Source organism: Natator depressus, chromosome 28 (genome assembly GCF_965152275.1).
Source record: "Natator depressus isolate rNatDep1 chromosome 28, rNatDep2.hap1, whole genome shotgun sequence".
NCBI classification, from domain to species: domain Eukaryota; kingdom Metazoa; phylum Chordata; order Testudines; family Cheloniidae; genus Natator; species Natator depressus.
In genome coordinates this window covers 3121859-3143044 of record NC_134261.1, presented here as the reverse complement: position 1 = coordinate 3143044, position 21186 = coordinate 3121859, and the positions used below count along the sequence as shown (strand labels likewise).

Here is a 21186-nt window from a genome sequence, read left to right as displayed (position 1 = left end):
AAACACCTCCCGGGTGAGTGATGCGCTGACAGGGCAGCTGCCCAGAGCTCCCACATGAGTTCGTTCTCTTTCACAAGTGTGTCGCTGTCACTTCACCAGCTGTGCAATAGGCTGCGTGTGCATCTCCGCTTTGCCTAATCCCAGCTTTTAACTGATTCCTGTGACGATAATTTCACAGTTACTCTGCCTCATTCTAGCATTCTGGACACATTCAGACACCCTTCAGAACTAAAAATGCCAAGAGAAAGTGGACATGTGGGTAGCTTAAGTCATTCAGTTGAGAGTGTGTGTAAAAGGCTCAACAAATTAATTTTAACCACATCTTTCTTAACTTCTTTATCTATTATGTAGCACATCGATTGTACCAAGTGGATCGCATTGCCCAGAACATATTTTAGAGTTATTTAATTCACCCTTCCCATTGCACGTAAAGGTGTTTGTTTCATTCTGTGAAGTGCGTTGGTAGCTCCAATGATTGTTAACTTTCTCTGTATGTGTGTAAGGCACAACACGTTCATTTAGTGATGCTGAAAATGTTCCCTTCTCCCTCCAGCACTGCCGCAGGATCACCTGCCCTTTGTAAATTAATCTGCGCCTGTGTCTCTAGCAGGAAAATCATGTTTTTGTGGGGAAAAAACCCACATTTATTTAATAACAGGGACTGATACTGAATGGCCATACGATGGCACCACATCAGGAATGCAAAGCAACAGGCTCCTGGTTTGCACATTGATGGTGACAAGGGATTGAACTCGACTCCCTTCTGTTCACAGACACATTTGTTTATTTCTCTGGGAGCCAAACATAAGTTTAAATGAATTTCTAGGGCTGACGAAAGGGAGCTGTGGGATTGATGCAGCATTTAGTGGTATAAATAGCACCATGGGCTGGACAGAGAATGGACACAGACGCTGAGCTGCCTGGTAGCAAACCCTGGCTTCCCAGCTGCAGCTGGAGCTGCTGCACATTTGGGTTTTTGGGTTTTGTGCCTGGCACAGGGCTGCTGGTAGAAGTGCTGATGCCATGAGTGGCTGCACGGTGCTATGGCATGATGCCCACACACCCTATAGCAATGGAGGGGCCATTTGACCCCCAGCTGTGATGCAGGGAGAACAGGAGTTAGCATCAGATGCCTGTTTTCAGGCTGTAATCTGTGGGCATCCTGCTCAGTGGGAGGGATCCTGGCAGCTCAGACTCAGGGCTGGAAGAGGCCCCTGATTTAGGGGGTGGCTACAGGGTTTCCAACGCTCTGATGTCTCAGACAATCTGTCTCTCCCAAAGCCTCAGGCCTGCGGCCCCAGGGAAGGCTCCTGCACTGCTTCTGCTCCTTCCATGTTCTGGAGAGCAGCAGCAGTCCAGGCCAGGGCTGAGCCATGGGGCATGAGGTGCTGGGTGGGTGGCAGAGGCTTCAGGAGCCCAGAACTGGGGCAGATTCTCTGCCCAGAGAAAGGGGCTGAATGGGAAATGAAGATCAGGCCCCTGGTACCAGCACCTTCATTGTTCCTAGCAACCGCCCTGCTACTCAGTTGGAGTAACAAGTCACCAGGAGCGGATGGTATCACCCAAGAGTTCTGAAGGACCTCAGAAACGTGAAATTGTAGGACTGCGACCTGTGCTTTGGAACCTACCATTTAAATCAGTGACTGGAGCGTAGCTAATGTGACGCCTGTTTTTCAAAAGGGCTCCAAGGGTGACCTCGACAATAACAGGCCAGTAAACCTGACTTCAGTACCGGACTTCAGTAAAGAACAGAATCGTCCCATGGTCTGCTCACACACAGCAGGTAAGTCAGCCCATTATACTATCTGAGTGCTATGGCCAGACACTCTGAATCACACTGCAGGGCGACACAAGTCCCAGACTTTCCCCCAGAAATGTGTGTCTTCTACTGCCTAACACTCTGCTGGATAATACACGCTCATAGAAAGTCCATCATTAATTAATATAAAATGATGCAAAAAGAAAAGGAGGACTTGTGGCACCTTAGAGACTAACCAATTTATTTGAGCATAAGCTTTCGTGAGCTACAGCTCACTTCATCCTATAAAATGATGTGCACAATCCCACATGGAGTTTTCCAAACACTTCAGTCCAAACACACTGGTCTAGATAAAGCAAAAAAACAAGTGGATTAACTACAGAAAGACAGATTTTAAGTGATTAAAAGTAATGAGGGGTAAAAGTCTGAGTTGGTTACAAAGAAATAAAAGTAAAACACAGCTAACACCTAACTCAACAATGGAGTGAACTCAAGTCAAAGTTTCTGGCTATGTCTACACTGCGCACCTTACAATGGCGCAGCTGTGCCGCTACGAGTCTGTTTGGGCAGGAACTTCCAGCTGCTTCTTTGACGAGATGCAGATTTTTGCCCACACCCTCTTTTCTGCTGATGAATGGCCACTTCTTCAGGTGATCTTGTTTTCACCTGGCTGGGGCGTTGGCTAGCCTTTTGTCTCTGGACAACTGTTTGCGACCTTCCTCCAAAATTGTCTTAGTCATATCATGCAGTAGAATCTTATAACTTCACATATAACGTTGCCAGACATATTTTACCAGGACATAATGATCAGCAAATTATGAGCTTTTAAATGATATCTTACAAGGCATACTTTGCACAAACTTTGACACTGTCCAGTAAAAGGATTAATAGACTGTCACACACACTCCCTGGGGTCACCTCAGGCCCAGTGACATCTCCCAGCGGTGACTCCCTCCCAGCCCAGCATGCGGGGAGCAGTGAGATGGCTGGAGTGGAGGGGAGAACCTGCTCCTTTGGCCCTCGCAGATGGGAGTTGGGGATCAGCCACATCTGGGTCCAGAGGCACCATTGCTGCAGCAAGAGGCACAGACTTGGGGTCGGGAAGTGAGGCAGAGCCCTGGGCAGGGGCTGGTCATGTCTTAGTTCCCCTAGCAGTCCTGCTCTGGCGGCGATAATCCCAGGCCCAGAGCAGCTGCTGCTGTGCAGAGCTGTGCATTGCTGCTCCTGCCTGGCTCGGGGGAGGAGCCCAGCTCTGGGCCACAGTGTCCAGCCCCTGCCATCGCTGTTGGGTGTGTCTATACTATGGGGTTATGCCAGCATCGCTACGGTACCATAGCTATAGGCCCTGTAGCGTAGACTTGGCCCGAGTGTTTTTCACAGAAGCTTTATTCCCTAGGGAGAGACCCAGGCTTGGCGGCTGCATTCAGTTCATCTACCCCCAAAAGAGCTGAGGCCGGAGACGCTCTCCGGGCCCTTTCCCATCTTTCAGTCACTCTGGGACCGGGAACCTGTCTGGGCTCGGACAGGCTGCCTCCCACCCATCCCTCCTGCTGTGTGGCAATGAGTCATTTTGCTCGCACAAGTAGCACCATGGAGAGTACCTCTCAGCAGATGTGTTGGTGGTATAGTGGTGAGCATAGCTGCCTTCCAAGCAGTTGACCTGGGTTCGATTCCCGGCCAATGCAGGGCTGTGTTTTGTCCTTGTCTGGAATTGGCTTCATTTCAGTCACATTGTCTTCGAATCACATGGTCAACGCAGTTGTCAGAGAATTTATGTCCCAAATCCCAGCAGGTCGTTAAAGGGGGGGGGGGGGAAGGACTATACAGTGAGCTGTAGGAATCACCACCGTGTACTATGAGAAAGTCAGAAACGCTGGAACGTGCATCAGGGTGGGGGTCGGGGTCCCCGGGTGGTTAGATGTTCGGGTGCGTGTGTTTGTTCTCCCTGTGTGCAGCCCCAGCTCCACGCAGACAGCCGGCACTGCAGACCTCCAGAGAATCGCCCAATGACCACAAGATCCGTTAAGGTGCGAAGGCACCAGGCCATGTTTATTGTCGACAAAACACAGGACTAGTATCCCGCATACCCTACCGGACCCCTGAGACGTGTGCCCAGCTCAGTGGACAGTGGGACTTTCCGTTCCTCCCTAGGGTAGACAAAGACACTCCCTCTGACATACACCCTTATACCCTGATGCAAACAAGTTACGTACTGCCCCTCTGACACAGTTAGTTACTGCCCCTTGACGTGGCTAGTTATCACCCATCACCTTGTACATGTTGGGTCGATCAAAACATCTCCATGACGTACTGTCATCCTGACCTTATCTTTGAGGAGGGGTCAGTGTGGTCCCGTTATCCTTGGGGAATGTTTTTGTGCCATCCTTGATATCGGGATGTTCTGGTACCACTTGATAGCGGGATGTGTTTGCGTGAGTGCTCTGTGCCCAGCACTTCTTAGGAACGTGTATTTCTGCAATATCAGCCCTGTTCCTGCCGGATTCTGTGAGCAAGGCCTGCCTCTCGCCCACAGCTTGTCTTTGATTTCTATCAGTAAAGCTTTGACACTACTTTAGCCCAGGCCTCATACCAGGCCCCTGATACAAGGGCTTCTGTCTCAGGCTCTCTTCCTACTACACAGGAGAGTCTGTCTTTTGCTGGCGCACAGGGAGAGGTTTTGCCGTTTCATTGTGATCAAGTGAAAAACTCCCCATCTTGCCCCCCTGCTGCTGCCCCAGCTCAGATCCCACTGATACCCCCCAACATGGGACCCACAGCCTCCCTGCTGGCAAAGCCTCCTATAAATGAGAGACAAACTCCCCAGTCTCACCCTTCTCCCAGCTGAAACCACCCTGCAGAGCCCAGAGCAACCCCCTCCCGGCTGGATCTCCTGGCAGTCACAGTACCCCGTCATCCCTGTGGTGCAGGGGCAGCTGCCAGTTCCTACCTCATCAGTACAGTGGTGACTATCCCCACCTGTCACATGGGGGTCTGGGGCATGAGTCCCTGATTGGAAAGCTGTGATTTTGACACTAACTCAGACCCTCTTGCTGATCAGCTCTGAGCCAGTGTCACCTTTGGGTGGCCTAGAGTTTATGTCATGGCCCTTCTCTGGTGCGTAAAGAAAACCCAGAGGAAAACACCTGGAGACCCAGCATTTAGTCTCTAAGGTTTTTCAGCCAGGATAGCACAGGCTCAACCTCCCCACATTCAAGTCCCCAAAAGAGCGAAAGGAATAAACTTAATTCTTAAGTGCCAGCTTTATAAAATCTTACGCTAATGAAACATGAATAATAAACCACTGTAATGTAATTTCTACAACACCAAGTGGCTACTTTATAATCCACCTACATTATGTTCACAATTATACGTAAACATCAGTACAGAAAACTTCAATCCAAACAGGTCAGTCCCCACAGAAACACAGTGAGAAGAAACTCAGAGTTCCCCCAAATCTTAGGTGGAGTTCATGTGAGTCTCAGAGTCTTTGATCACCAAATCTATACAGTCTGATGAGTCAAAAGCAACATCTTCCCTCCCAATCTTGCTTGGAGAAATCTTCAGTTGGAATCTATGCAAACTTTTCCTCCTCCGAAATCACTAGTTAGCTAGTCCGCTAACCAATTAACCAAACATGCCATTAATTAGATCGATGTTTTTTTTTAAAAAAGCCTGTGTGACGGGGCAAGGCCAGATGGCTATAGAAAAGTAGTGGGAGACAGACATATTAGCTCCAGGCTAAACAAATCCCTGGTACCAGGATAAGTGAAATGGCAGCTGCTCCAGGTCAATTAAGACACCTGGGGCCAATTAAGAACTTTCCAGAAGGCAGGGAGGAGGCTAGGTTGATTGGGACACCTGAAGCCAATCAGGGGCTGGCTGAAACTAGTTAAAAGCCTCCCAGTCAGTCAGGTGGGTGTGCATGTCAGGAGCTGTGGGTGGAAGTTGTGCTGTTGGAGAGGCTGAGTAGTACACACCATATCAGGCACAAGGAAGGAGGCCCTGAGGTAAGGGTGAAGTGGAGCTTGAGGAAGTGAGGGCTGCTGTGGGGGAAGTAGCCCAGGGAATTGTACATGTCATGTTTCTAAAAGGTCAGCTGCCATAGCTGATACTAATAGGGTCCCTGGGCTGGAGCCCGGAGTAGAGGGTGGGCCCGGGCTCCCCCACTTTTGCCCCCTGATTAATCACTGAGACTGGGAGACAACAGAGACTGTGTGTCACGGAGTCCCTGGGCGATGCTCTGGAACTGCTCCCTACAAAGCCAGACAGGACTCTGGGGAAGTCTCCTTTCTGTGAGCAGCCTGTCTGCAGGACACACAGCTCACACAGCTTCCACCTTCCTGGGTCTGACCTCGGAGCATTCAGCATCCTCTGCCCCTCCGTGCGCTTCCCACAGCGAGTCCGCCCAGGCGGGGTCCTGGGGAAGCCAGAGCGTCCTGCACCCCAACTTCGCAGTCAGACGTGACTCTCAGCCAGCCAGTAAAACAAAGGTTTATTAGACGACAGGAACATGGTCTAAAACAGAGCTTGTAGGTGGAGAGAACTGGACCCCTCAGCTGGGTCCATTTTGGGGGGCAGTGAGCCAGACAACCACGTCTGCACTTCACTCCATGTCTCCAGCCAGCCCCAAACTGAAACTCCCTCCAGCCCTGCCCTGCTCTAGGCTTTGTCCCTTTCCCGGGCCAGGAGGTCACCGGATTCCTTTGTTCTCCAACCCTTTAGCTCTCACCTTGCAGGGGGGAAGGCCCAGGCCATCAGTTGCTAGGAAACAGGGTGTCGGCCATTCTCTGTGTCCAGACCCCTGCACACACCTGCCCTCTAGGGTTCTGCAACGATCATACACCCTTATCCCACCACCTAGATACTTAAGAACTCCATAGGGGAAACTGAGGCACCCCCACACTATTCAGAGGAAACATTAAGAACAGACCCACTTCGTCACACTGTGCAAGGAAGGATAACTTCTCCTCACCTCCCTCGCTGGCTTATGATGAAAATGGCTCAGCAGACTGTGACATTCGACATTGGTGAAGCCTCATCTGGAGTACTGTGTCCAGTTTTGGGCCCCACACTACAAGAAGGATGTGGATAAATTGGAGAGAGTCCAGCGAAGGGCAACAAAAATGATTAGGGGTCTGGAACACATGACTTATGAGGAGAGGCTGAGGGAACTGGGATTGTTTAGTCTGCGGAAGAGAAGAATGAGAGGGGATTTGATAGCTGCTTTCAACTACCTGAGAGGTGGTCCCAGAGAGGATGGTTCTAGACTATTCTCAGTGGTAGAAGAGGACAGGACAAGGAGTAATGGTCTCAAGTTGCAGTGGGGGAGGTTTAGGTTGGATAGTAGGAAAAACTTTTTCACTAGGAGGGTGGTGAAACACTGGAATGCGTTACCTAGGGAGGTGGTAGAATCTCCTTCCTTGGAAGTTTTTAAGGTCAGGCTTGACAAAGCCCTGGCTGGGATGATTTGATTGGGGATTGGTCCTGCTTTGAGCAGGGGGTTGGACTAGATGACCTCCTGAGGTCCCTTCCAACCCTGATATTCTATGATTCTATGATTCTATGACCCTTGTCTCTAGAGAGAGAAGGGTTACATGGAGGGTCACAGTGAGCCTCTGAGGCTAGCGAAATCCGCCAGGAAACGCGGGACCCACGGAGGCAAGGATAGAGCTTTGTCACACCTGATACAAGACAAATACAAAACTGAGAATAGCAAATAAATGAGTCTTTCCCCATTACCACACGTAAGAGAAAAATAGGTGAATCACAGTGGGGTTGCAGTGCAGGGTGCTGGGGCTGCTGGAGGGGGCACCTGCGGCAGGGGTACTCACTGGAGGTGTCACTCCCTGTCCCGGTGGCAGGGGCTGGTGCAAGCAGAGGATGCAGCAACAGCCATCCCTGCAGAATCCCCCTCCGCAGGGCTGGGAGCAGGGCCTGGATGGGTGGGATCCGACAGCTGCATATGCAGGGGAATGGACCAATCAGCTGTGGATGCAGGGGAAGGCCAATCGGGAACTGGACCAATCAGGGCTCTTTCTGAGCTACATCTGCTTTGTGAAAACCCAGACATTAACTCTTATTGGCAATGTCTGGGAAAACCCGGAGGTCTGATAACCCTACCCAGGAGACTCCAGCATGTGACTAAAGGCAGCTCCAGGCCTTTTCTCCCTTCCTGGGGATCAAGGTCACTTTGTTACAGAGAGATAAAGAAGCCTGAACCCCCCAGGTCTGACTTAATGTCCCGATTTCCCAATGTCTCCTTGGAAGAACCAAATGTCTCCTTAGTCCCAGGTGAATGGGAGAATTCAGTTCTCCCGGGGAGCAGTTCTGAGTCCGTCACGCTCATTTCTTAGCTTACGGTGCCACCGTGTGGCTTTCATTTCCCTCCTCGATTTCATACAGAAACACAGTTTTCTTTGCACAAGTCACTGAATAGCAAAATCTCTCTGTGTCACTTCTCTGACCAGGGGCATTAAATTCCATTGGAACTTTCTCTCCTACAATGCAAATAGCAAATGGGACATGGCTACCTTCTGCCCTGAAAGTGGGATCATGACTCTCCTCTTTCTTCCTGCTGCTGTTGTTATTTCATGGAACATATGGGATGAAAGAAGAGGCTGACTTTACTCCAGGGTGGCAATCCCAGTTCCAGAGGAAAGCCTGGCCCTTGCTATGGAAATCCCTGGTGTGCTGGAGATATGACTGGGAAAGGCACTGTCTAAATGCCCAAGTTGGAGAACTGACAACTATCTACAGCAACGTCACTGACCCCCAACACCCTCTAATCATGGTCTGGACAGAAGGGAACTTGCAAGCCAAGAATTCTTGTTCTTCATAGAATCATTGAAGATCAGGGTCGGAAGGGACCTCAGGAGGTATCTAGTCCAATCCCCCGCTCAAAGCAGGACCACCACCAACTAATAGACACAGTGACGCTGCAAGGCAGCTGGGAATATCAATGGCTAGAAGTGACTTCCCAAGAGAACACAACTGCAGCGTAGTGAGAAAACTGGGTGTCAAGTTCTGGTGGTCCCTTGAGGGGACAGGAGGCAAGTGCAACGGGTTTGGGATGCTGCTGCAGATGGAGAGAAGAAATGCTGGGGTAACAGAAAGCTGAGACCGCATGGGGGGCAGGCGAATGGCAGCTCCACCCAGGGCCACGGTGCTCAGACTAGGGACGCCGGAACAGGGGAGGCCAAGGGGCCAAGGCCCTCGCACTTTTCAAAGTGGACGGACCTGGCCCATCCACTTCTTGCCACGGGCCCAGCCCCCTGGCCCCCACTTTTAGGAAGAATCCATGACCCTTGCCCTGGACTGTGCCGGGGAGAGAGCAAAGGCAAACAGGGACCCAGCCCCCTGCGATGTCCCTCTGCTGGGAGAAAGCCCCAGGGATAAGTAGGAGCTGGGTCGGGAGTGGGGTGGAGGGTCCCTGGGGGCACAGAGGAGCTGAAGTCCCCCAGAGTTCGGGGAATTAGGCAAGGCAGAGTGACAGGGCTTCACACCCTGCCCAGCTGGGGCGGAGGGAATCGGCATCTACTGGGGGCGGAGGGATGGAGCTGCATCGGCGGCCGAACGGGCGGCAGGTTGGGACCGAGGAACCTGGAGAACATTTCAATCTTGATCTCTTTTTGTTTGGTTGGTTGGTTTGGTTTCGCTTGCTGCGATAACACGTCTTTGCAAGATGCTACAGCTTTATGAAACACAACATGCACTCGCCGGCACCAGACCCTAAGGACCGAAAAGCCCCATGATTCCTCTGGGTGCCTGGCCTCTGAAAAGGGATTTGCGTCCACTCACTTTATTGCTGTGGCCAGTAACATAGCCAGACAAAACCATTTCCCTTGTCATCCACTCCCAGCTTCTGGCAGCTAGAGGCTGAGGCCTCTCAGAGCATGGGGCTGCATCCCTGATCATCAATGGCTAATAGCCATCGATGGACCTATCCCGTATGAAATTATCAAATTGTTTTCTGAAGCCAGTTCTAGTCTTGGCCTTCACAACATCCCCTGGCAAGGAGTTCCACAGGTTGACTGTGCGTTGTGTGACATAGTTTCCCATAAAGGCTCATTTTCTCCTGGTGAGTGGTTATGAACTGGGTCCCATCCCCTCTGACTTGTGCAGATTATAGAATCTCTGGCTTTTCCTAAATGCTGTGGGGCAAATTCCTGAGAAAGTGCAGGGGAAGAGAGAGCAGGAGGGGAACGGCAGAGAGAGTGAAGGAGAGAAATACCAAGGAAGGGGCAAGAAAGGGACTAGGAGCACAAAGAAACACTCAGTGGCTGAAGCCAAGAGGTTGTCCCAACTCAATCCTGCGCATCACAGGTGTTCAGCAAGAGGGGCAGTAGCAGGTTTCCTATGACATTGATGCCTGACCGGTTTTAATGGTTAATCCTTGCATTGATTGCCAATTGATCCTGACTAATGAGCTGAGGGTAGTCAGGTTCTTGTCCCTGATTCAGGCTACACAGAACTAAAACCAATGCGTTCGCTTTCTTGTCGGGAACCTCCAGGGGTACGGCGAGGATGCTCGCACTGAGGGCAAAGCCAAGCCGTCGTGATTTTTACTAGAATCAGTAAAAGAGACAGAAAAGCTCCAAACCACAGGCCCAGACAGCAAGAATCCAGGATTGGGGATATCGGGAGTGTCATTCTTTGCATATGAACTTGGACTTACGTACTCACATCCTTCCTTGAGGACCTGGTGATGAGAGACAAAGGACCAGCCCTGTCTCTGGCCTGCCCAATGAGTCCAACGGTCCAGGTTCCTCAGTGCCCAAGATTGATGGTAGATAACAACAGAGCTGAAGGATCAGAGGATGCAAAGCAAACACCCTCAACACGGTGGTTTGCCCTATTATAGGGCCTGAGCGCTGCCATGAATATTCATTCTCGTGCCCAGCCTTCCATGTCCAAATCTAACTTCCTCGCCCTCATAAGACTGGGGTGCACCTATCCGATAGGTTAACCTATTAATACATATTGATGCCGTTTAACTCATTATCACCCACACCACCAGTTGCTCAGGCGAGTTGATGGTTTGATATCTGCCAACGATTCTATCCTAAAATGTCCAAGCCCAAGGTCACTTCAGTGTTCCTGCCCGGTACTGTTAGTTCCCAACTTCTGCTGTTGAGTAAGCTATTCCTAGGTCCCCTAAATCTAAGGGTAACTGCCAGGCCATTTATCTATGGCATGCCAAGGGTCACAGGCCTACAATACTTATGCTAATGTCTTACAGGATACAGGCCTGTAGGTGCCCCCTGGTCCTGCTGAATATAATAAAGAGTAAACTAGCCCTCTAGGCTACAGCGTAATGGTCTGAACTTTAATTCTAGCAATCTGAGTTCAACTAGAGGTGGGATCCCAACATACCTGAGCTCTTTCTCTCCCCCCTTTCTATTATTATTTTGAAAGGTTTGGCTTAACCTCGTTCTTCTGCTTACCTAAGTGTATTACAATTTTTGGTTTATGTTTATTTTTCCTTTACACCCTTTTGTTTACATCCTTATTTTTGTAACACAAGAGAATCTGCAGCACCAAAAATGGACATAAAACTTTATATTTCCACTTTCTCCCCATCATGCACGAGCACGAGACAAACATCTCCAACAGCTGGAATTATAACACCGAAGACAAGTCTCAGAGGGGTAGCCGTGTTAGTCTGTGTTCACAAAAACAACGAGGAGTCCGGTGGTGCCTTAAAAATGAACAGATTTATTTGGGCATAAACTTTCGTGGGTTAAAAACCCACTTCTTCAGATGCATGGAGTCATGGTTTTTTACCCACGAAAGTTTATGCCCAAATAAATCTGTTAGTCTTTAAGATGCCACCAGACTCCTCGTTACTGAAGACAAGGAGATACAGATGCATGTCCCCACGGTTTCTGACTTTCTCAAATGACACAAGTAAAGCCCTGTAAATCCGCGGATCTCTGGGGCAGGAAGTCTCTGGGACGAAGTGGAGGATGCTTGGTGGTCCGGGGCTTGGCACAGATGCCTGGTGAAGCCCTGCAAATCTGCGGACAATTTTTGCAGATCGTGGATACAAACTGTGTATCTGCACAGGGCTCTAGACACAAGGACGACTCCTACCGCTCGCTCTATAGTTCCTTGCAACCCCCCACTGTGTCTTTAACGACCTGCTGGGATTTGGGACATAAATTCTTTGACAATTGCGTTGACCATGTGATTCGAAGACAATGTGACTGAAATGAAGCCAATTCCAGACAAGGACAAAACACAGCCCTGCATTGGCCGGGAATCGAACCCGGGTCAACTGCTTGGAAGGCAGCTATGCTCACCACTATACCACCAGTGCATCTGGCAAAGCAGGGTTGCCCAGGTGTAGCAGGTACTAGCAAAATGACTCACTCTGGCAACTCTAGTGAGCAGGATGGATGGGAAGGAGGCAATCTGTCAGCTCTATGCCGAGACAGGTTCCCAGAGCAGCTGAAATATGGGGAGGGAGGTGCTACATCCCAGGGTAAGGTGGCACCAACCCCACCGCTCCTCTCGGAGAAGGGAAATGAAGACAAATCACCCCTATGACAAACCTTAGCTGAGACAGCTCCTTTTAAAGTCAAGGTTTGTGTTAGCTCCTGCTGCACACACAAGGGTTTGTTGCTGCTGTTGATTCCAATCCTTGGGGTCTGTGGGGATAAGCCAGCTTGTCTTAAGGGTGTTCGTCTGTCACCTTCTCTGGGTGTTTGCTACACGCAGGCAGCTCCCGCTCCTGGGTCTCTCCCGGGGAAATAAAGTTTTTGTGCAAAATAACAAAACTTTTCACTGATGGCAGGGAAAGGAAAAGGCCACAGGAAAGCGCCAGGACATAAGGAATGTAACAACAGGATTCCTCTAGGCGTAGTGACTCTGACAAGTGATTGATCTCCCCTCACTTGTATTTGAAGAGCTGTTTAGTTTTACCCATGGCAACCTGCAAGGCTGACACAATTGTATCGATTGTGATGCTATGAAACAAGTGTTTAAAAATAGTCCGAACTTGAGCTGTCTGTTACGAAAGGCTGGTGTCCCCAGTTCAGTTCCAAATGAAACCCCCCTGGGGTCCCTGCACACGGCAGTGGGAGTGAAAGGCTGGTTTTTCAGGGGGTCCATGGGGCTGGGAGGGGGCAAGCTGAGGTCTGTTACCTCTCTGGCCGACAAAAAACTTCTCTCTGCTCAGATCTGGCTTGTCGTAATGCCCCAGCCTTGTCTGATAATTAGCACTGAAGTGCAGCAAACTGGACCTGTCGTTCTTCTGTTCCACCATTGTAGGGTCTCAGCCGGGCCTGGCCAGTGCTACCAGAACTCAATCAGTCAACTAATGGGGTGGAGCCTACAGACGCTATCCTGTTCATGATGCCAATTAGGCAAAGGGGGGTTGGTCCTGCTATTGTGGGGAACTTTCCTGGCTTCTGCACGATCCCGGTGGAATCGGCTAGGGAAAGGATCCGAGTTCTCGCTCCAATTCCCTTTACCCGGAGTTGTAAGAGACAACAGTCTGTAACCCACTAGTGCCCCTTTGACTGGAGAGGCATTAACAGGCCACTTAACACGGAACCGTCTCTTACAATATCTGTTAACGCCTTACGATAAATCTACCCCACCGTGTATTCTGTTGCGAGACTCTCACTGACTGGTAGCAGTCGGGCACTGAAAGTTTCCACACTGTGATCGACACTCCCTTCCCCACTGTCAGTCCCAGTCTCGTTTTCCTGTCCCTGTGCTGGAGGGCTGGGGCGAGTCCGGCACACAGATCATAGAATCATAGAATCATAGAATATCAGGGTTGGAAGGGACCCCAGAAGGTCATCTAGTCCAACCCCCTGCTTGAAGCAGGACCAATTCCCAGTTAAATCATCCCAGCCAGGGCTTTGTCAAGCCTGACCTTAAAAACCTCTAAGGAAGGAGATTCTACCACCTCCCTAGGTAACGCATTCCAGTGTTTCACCACCCTCTTAGTGAAAAAGTTTTTCCTAATATCCAATCTAAACCTCCCCCACTGCAACTTGAGACCATTACTCCTCGTTCTGTCATCTGCTACCATTGAGAACAGTCTAGAGCCATCCTCTTTGGAACCACCTCTCAGGTAGTTGAAAGCAGCTATCAAATCCCCCCTCATTCTTCTCTTCTGCAGACTAAACAATCCCAGCTCCCTCAGCCTCTCCTCATAAGTCATGTGCTCTAGACCCCTAATCATTTTTGTTGCCCTTCGCTGGACTCTCTCCAATTTATCCACATCCTTCTTGTAGTGTGGGGCCCAAAACTGGACACAGTACTCCAGATGAGGCCTCACCAGTGTCGAATAGAGGGGAACGATCACGTCCCTCGATCTGCTCGCTATGCCCCTACTTATACATCCCAAAATGCCATTGGCCTTCTTGGCAACAAGGGCACACTGTTGACTCATATCCAGCTTCTCGTCCACTGTCACCCCTAGGTCCTTTTCCGCAGAACTGCTGCCTAGCCATTCGGTCCCTAGTCTGTAGCGGTGCATTGGATTCTTCCATCCTAAGTGCAGGACCCTGCACTTATCCTTATTGAACCTCATCAGATTTCTTTTGGCCCAATCCTCCAATTTGTCTAGGTCCTTCTGTATCCTGTCCCTCCCCTCCAGCGTATCTACCACTCCTCCCAGTTTAGTATCATCTGCAAATTTGCTGAGAGTGCAATCCACACCATCCTCCAGATCATTTATGAAGATATTGAACAAAACCGGCCCCAGGACCGACCCCTGGGGCACTCCACTTGACACCGGCTGCCAACTAGACATGGAGCCATTGATCACTACCCGTTGAGCCCGACAATCTAGCCAGCTTTCTACCCACCTTATAGTGCATTCATCCAGCCCATACTTCCTTAACTTGCTGACAAGAATACTGTGGGAGACCGTGTCAAAAGCTTTGCTAAAGTCAAAGCTTTGTGCAGAGGGATGTCACTGTGCTATTTAATTTATATTTTAATAGCAAATAATCATTGAAAATATGCATAACTAAATAGTTGGTCGTAGCTTTAGCAATGACATCTATGTTTCTAGTATAGCACTTCCCACACATAGGCACCGACTCCGTGGGTGCTCCACGGCTGGAGCACCCATGGGGAAAAATTGGTGGGTGCTCAGCACCCACCAGCAGCTCCCCACCCTGCCCCCCCACTCTAGCTCACCTCTGCCTCTGCTCCGCCTCCTCCCTTGAGCACGCTGCTGGGTCCTGCTTCTCCCCCCTCCCTCCCAGCGCTTGCGCCACAAAACAGCTGTTTTGCGCGGCAAGCCTGGGCGGGAGGGGGGAGAAGCAGGACCCAGCGGCGCGCTTGGGGGAGGGATCCAATAGGGGCAGGGAGGAGCGGAGTTGGGGTGGGGGGGACGCGAGCACCCACCGGGGCCGACAAAAGTTGGCACCTGTGTTCCCATGTTTTTACTGTGACTTTTAATTTGGAATTTTTAATTCTACATTTTTCTTTGTACTTTCATAGCAGATGTTTATTCTGTGGGATCATGTGACTTCCCGTCAGGCTGATTTCCTGGCCTGGTGTCAAAACTTCTTCATTTGCATTTGATGCACCAATGGGGATTGCCGTTTTCCACTGTTATTTTGCCTTTCAGTCCACCCCTTAGTGTTTTTTCACACGTCACTGCTTGTGTGTGGAACTTGGTTCCCAAATATTCACTAAGGGCCGTATACGATCTCCTATTAAATCCTTCTCAAAGGCAAAAATCTACTATAACTTTTACTGAACATAAGAACGGCCATATTGGGTCAGACTAATGGTCCATCTAGCCCAGTGTCCTGTCTTCCAACCGTGGCCAATGCTGGTGCTTCGGAGGGAATGAACAGACCAGGTCATCATCCAATGATCCATCCCCTGTCGCCCATTCCCAGCTTCTGGCAGCCAGAGATTAAGGACACCCAGAGCATGGGGTTGCATCCCGGATCATCTTGGCTAATTGTCATCAATGGACTTATCTTCCAGGAACTTATCACATTCTTTTTTGAACCCAGTTCTAGTTTTGGCCTAATGAACATCTGTAACCGCAAGATGGCTCGATGACCAGAAGAATGCAAAACTCATGAGTTATACACCCCCAAGTCACGACATTTAAAAAAAAGAAAAGAAAGAAATGATACTTGGTTCTTTTTAGGTGCCTTTTTTGTTCCAGAGCCTTTCGGGTGCAGGAGGCCCAGAGTAGCAGCCTCAACCCCTGGGGGAATCTTGGCCTAGCCTCGGACATTTCCTGTTGCCTCCCCACATTTATTCATGTACCGAAGGCCATATCTGCACTACAAACCTATGTTCATTCCAGTCCCGACAGCGTCCAGTCTCTGCAGTTAGTGTGTCACTCGGGCTTGTGCCCACTTGGCTCCTTGGGCCAACGGTGAGTGCACTCACCAGGAGCCTGTGTACTGATGCAGAATGTGGTGCATTGTGGGTAGGTATCTGTAGCAGATCGAGCACTGACCGCCATGGCGCCTCCTGCTGGTCGTCTGGAAATTAGCTATTTCCAGCCTCGGACGGTGTCTCGCCTGCTGCTGGCCCCGTGTCCCTCCTGGACCCCGGCGCCCTTTACCTCAGGGTTCTGCCCACAGCAGTACCCCTACACTCTGGGTCTCCCCTCCCAGGGGAACCCCCAACCCTCTATACCCACCTTGCCTCAGTGGCTACTGCCAGTCATCATCTAGCCCCATTCTCTGGGGCAGACTGCAGTGTCATGGCCACTCATCACAGGGAAGGGGGTAGGACCAGCAGCCTCTGCCTATCCCCGGGCTACACCTCTGCAGCCCCAGGACCTGCTTAGGCCCTAACCAAGGCCTCAGCCGGGGGAGTTGCCAGGCTGGAGCTCCCCAGCTCCTCTTGCCTTTCCCCAGCACTGTTCTGCAGCAGGTACCCTCAGCTCCCAGGCAGCCAGGTCCTTCCCACTCCAAGGCTGGAGTGACGCTGACCCAGCTCCTCCCTGAGCCCTTATATGAGGGCCAGGTGTGGCCTGATTGGGCGCGGCCCCAGCTGTGGCTGCCTCCCCAATCAGCCTCCCTTTCCCCCCAGGAGCGGGGTAACTGCCCCGCTACAGTATCCCGCTGTGCAACTCACCACTGTCACTGCACTGTATTTTGGGAAGTTTTGGCAATGCCTGGTGGGGCCCAAGCAGGTTGTACAGGGGTGACTGGGAGCATGAGATCAACTTCCCATAATGCAATGTTCACCATCCCATAATTTTAAACATCTTCCATAATTTTCACACCTTTCCCCCTGAACCCCACAGGCCCCACTCATTGTCTGCCGTCTCTGACAGACCCCCGGAGCCTGCACCGCTGCCCTGTTGTTACAAGCTTTGCAAGCCCAGGGTGCACAATCCTGCAGTGTTTGCAGGAATAGACGTGGGGGAGATGACAACTCCGTGCAGAACGGATTGCTGCGGGACACAGCGACAATCGATGCAAGCGTGATGGTGGCATTCACCGAGCAGCTGCAGATGGCAGAGCTCCGGTTGTGGGCCCGAGAAACAAGCACCGACTGGTGAGATTGCGTCGTCATGCGGGTTTGGGATGACGAGCAGTGGCTGCACAGCTTTCGGATGCACAAGGCCACGTTCCTGGATCTATGAGTATGACTGCTCAGAGCTCCGGTACGAAACTGTGGAAAAACCTGAGTGTCTCTGGATTAAGTTTAGAAGTGTGTGCAACAAGAGTGATGTAGTGGTGGGAGTCTGCTATAGACCACCGGACCAGGGGGATGAGGTGGATGAGGCTTTCTTCCGGCAACTCACGGAAGCTACTAGATCGCATGCCCTGATTCTCATGGGTGACTTTAATTTTCCTGATATCTGCTGGGAGAGCAATACAGCGGTGCATAGACAATCCAGGAAGTTTTTGGAAAGCGTAGGGGACAATTTCCTGGCGCAAGTGCTAGGGGAGCCAACTAGGGGGGCGCTTTTCTTGACCTGCTGCTCACAAACCGGGTAGAATTAGTGGGGGAAGCAAAAGTGGATGGGAATCTGGGAGGCAGTGACCATGAGTTGGTTGAGTTCAGGATCCTGACGCAGGGAAGAAAGGTAAGCAGCAGGATACGGACCCTGGACTTCAGGAAAGCAGACTTCGACTCCCTCAGGGAACAGATGGCCAGGATCCCCTGGGGGACTAACATGAAGGGGAAGGGAGTCCAGGAGAGCTGGCTGTATTTCAAGGAATCCCTGTTGAGGTTACAGGGACAAACCATCCCGATGAGTCGAAAGAATAGTAAATATGGCAGGCGACCAGCTTGGCTTAATGGTGAAATCCTAGCGGATCTTAAACATAAAAAAGAAGCTTACAAGAAGTGGAAGGTTGGACATATGACCAGGGAAGAGTATAAAAATATTGCTCGGGCATGTAGGAAAGATATCAGGAGGGCCAAATCGCACCTGGAGCTGCAGCTAGCAAGAGATGTCAAGAGTAACAAGAAGGGTTTCTTCAGGTATGTTGGCAACAAGAAGAAAGCCAAGGAAAGTGTGGGCCCCTTACTGAATGAGGGAGGCAACCTAGTGACAGAGGATGTGGAAAAAGCTAATGTACTCAATGCTTTTTTTGCCTCTGTTTTCACTAACAAGGTCAGCTCCCAGACTGCTGCGCTGGGCATCACAGAATGGGGAAGAGATGGCCAGCCCTCTGTGGAGATAGAGGTGGTTAGGGACTATTTAGAAAAGCTGGACGTGCACAAGTCCATGGGGCCGGACGAGTTACATCCGAGAGTGCTGAAGGAATTGGCGGCTGTGATTGCAGAGCCCTTGGCCATTATCTTTGAAAACTCGTGGCGAACGGGGGAAGTCCCGGATGACTGGAAAAAGGCTAATGTAGTGCCAATCTTTAAAAAAGGGAAGAAGGAGGATCCTGGGAACTACAGGCCAGTCAGCCTCACCTCAGTCCCTGGAAAAATCATGGAGCAGGTCCTCAAAGAATCAATCCTGAAGCACTTACATGAGAGGAAAGTGATCAGGAACAGTCAGCATGGATTCACCAAGGGAAGGTCATGCCTGACTAATCTAATCGCCTTTTATGATGAGATTACTGGTTCTGTGGATGAAGGGAAAGCAGTGGATGTATTGTTTCTTGACTTTAGCAAAGCTTTTGACACGGTCTCCCACAGTATTCTTGTCAGCAAGTTAAGGAAGTATGGGCTGGATGAATGCACTATAAGGTGGGTAGAAAGCTGGCTAGATTGTCGGGCTCAACGGGTAGTGATCAATGGCTCCATGTCTAGTTGGCAGCCGGTGTCAAGTGGAGTGCCCCAGGGGTCGGTCCTGGGGCCGGTTTTGTTCAATATCTTCATAAATGATCTGGAGGATGGTGTGGATTGCACTCTCAGCAAATTTGCAGATGATACTAAACTGGGAGGAGTGGTAGATACGCTGGAGGGGAGGGACAGGATACAGAAGGACCTAGACAAATTGGAGGATTGGGCCAAAAGAAATCTGATGAGGTTCAATAAGGATAAGTGCAGGGTCCTGCACTTAGGATGGAAGAATCCAATGCACCGCTACAGACTAGGGACCGAATGGCTAGGCAGCAGTTCTGCGGAAAAGGACCTAGGGGTGACAGTGGACGAGAAGCTGGATATGAGTCAACAGTGTGCCCTTGTTGCCAAGAAGGCCAATGGCATTTTGGGATGTATAAGTAGGGGCATAGCGAGCAGATCGAGGGATGTGATCGTTCCCCTCTATTCGACACTGGTGAGGCCTCATCTGGAGTACTGTGTCCAGTTTTGGGCCCCACACTACAAGAAGGATGTGGATAAATTGGAGAGAGTCCAGCGAAGGGCAACAAAAATGATTAGGGGTCTAGAGCACATGACTTATGAAGAGAGGCTGAGGGAGCTGGGATTGTTTAGTCTGCAGAAGAGAAGAATGAGGGGGGATTTGATAGCTGCTTTCAACTACCTGAAAGGGGGTTCCAAAGAGGATGGCTCTAGACTGTTCTCAATGGTAGCAGATGACAGAACGAGGAGTAATGGTCTCAAGTTGCAGTGGGGGAGGTTTAGATTGGATATTAGGAAAAACTTTTTCACTAAGAGGGTGGTGAAACACTGAAATGCGTTACCTAGGGAGGTGGTAGAATCTCCTTCCTTAGAGGTTTTTAAGGTCAGGCTTGACAAAGCCCTGGCTGGGATGATTTAGTTGGGGATTGGTCCTGCTTCGAGCAGGGGGTTGGACTAGATGACCTTCTGGGGTCCCTTCCAACCCTGATATTCTATGATTCTATGATTCTATGAAATGATGAAGTGCTAAGAATAATAAGAGTCATAAAAATATCACACCAGCTCCGTTCTCCGATTGGTGTGCTAGGGAACATCTCACCTCCCCCTATTGCTCTTGAGCCACCCGTTTCCACCGGGGAAGGGCATTTAAATGTGCATGCCCTGGTCACTGATTGGCCCGTGTCAAGAGAAGCTGGGGCTGTGATTGGAGGCCAGACCAATGGATGGGGAGTCCGTGAAGATACGGCAAGAGATCCCTCACCCACTGGGATCCAGGACTCCCACCCAGGACTCCCACCCACCCTAGTCAAGGAGGGGGAGCGTCTGGTCTGGCCTCCAATCACAGCCCCAGCTTCTCTTGCACACCAATCGGAGAACGGAGCTGGTGTGATAGGCACGTGGGAGCACCAATCAGGCGGTGGAGAGCGGCTCAGCGTATCTATTTGGAGACCACTCTGGGGCCATGGCTAATGGTACCTGCCCTGACAGGTGCTGGTGGGGGAGGGTGGGTGATGGAGAGCCCAAGGGGGTGTAGAAGCTGTGTGAGTCAGGGAGGGGGGGGTCTGGATAGGGGCAGGGTATGCAGGTAGCGGCAGTAGGCTGTTAGTGGGCAGAGTGGAGGGGACAAGGCGTGGATGGGTTGGCCGAGGTGCAAGGGGCACTTGAGTTCTTCTGAGGGGGGCTGAAGGGTGGGTGGGTATGAATGAAACTGGGGTTCTTGTGGGGATGGGGGCTACATAGAGGATGGGTGTGTATGGAGAGCTGGCTGCTGGTGGGTGGTAATGGGGATGTGGATGGGTGTGACGTGAGTGTGTATGGAGGGCTGGGTGCTGGGGGGATGTATGGGGTGTGAATGGGTGTGAGGTGGGTGTGTATGGAGGGCTGGGTGCTGGTGGGTGGTAATGTGGGTGTGTATGGAGGGCTGGGTGCTGGTGGGTGGTAATGGGGGGTGGATGGGTGTGAGGTGGGTGTGTATAGAGGGCTGGGTGCTGGTGGGGATGGATGGGGTGTGGATGGGTGTGATGTGGGGTATATGGAGGGCTCTGTGCTGGTGGGTGGTAATGGGAGTGTGACGTGGGGGTTATGGAGGGCTGGGTGCTGGTGGGGATGTATGGGGTGTGGATGGGTGTGACGTGAGTGTGTATGGAGGGCTGAGTGCTGGAGGGATGTATGGGGTGTGGATGGGTGTGAGGTGGGTGTGTATGGAGGGC

The 21186-nt window shown here is 51.0% G+C and overlaps 2 non-coding genes across 2 annotated transcripts; one reads left to right on the top strand and one right to left on the bottom strand.

Moving 5' to 3' along the window:
* Window positions 1-3372: 3372 nt before the first annotated feature.
* TRNAG-UCC (transfer RNA glycine (anticodon UCC)) lies at window positions 3373-3444 on the top strand. The gene has a single exon. It is a non-coding gene; the product is annotated as a tRNA-Gly (tRNA).
* Window positions 3445-12005: 8561 nt separating this feature from the next.
* TRNAG-UCC (transfer RNA glycine (anticodon UCC)) lies at window positions 12006-12077 on the bottom strand. Its single transcript has one exon. It is a non-coding gene; the product is annotated as a tRNA-Gly (tRNA).
* Between the last annotated feature and the right edge of the window lie 9109 nt (window positions 12078-21186).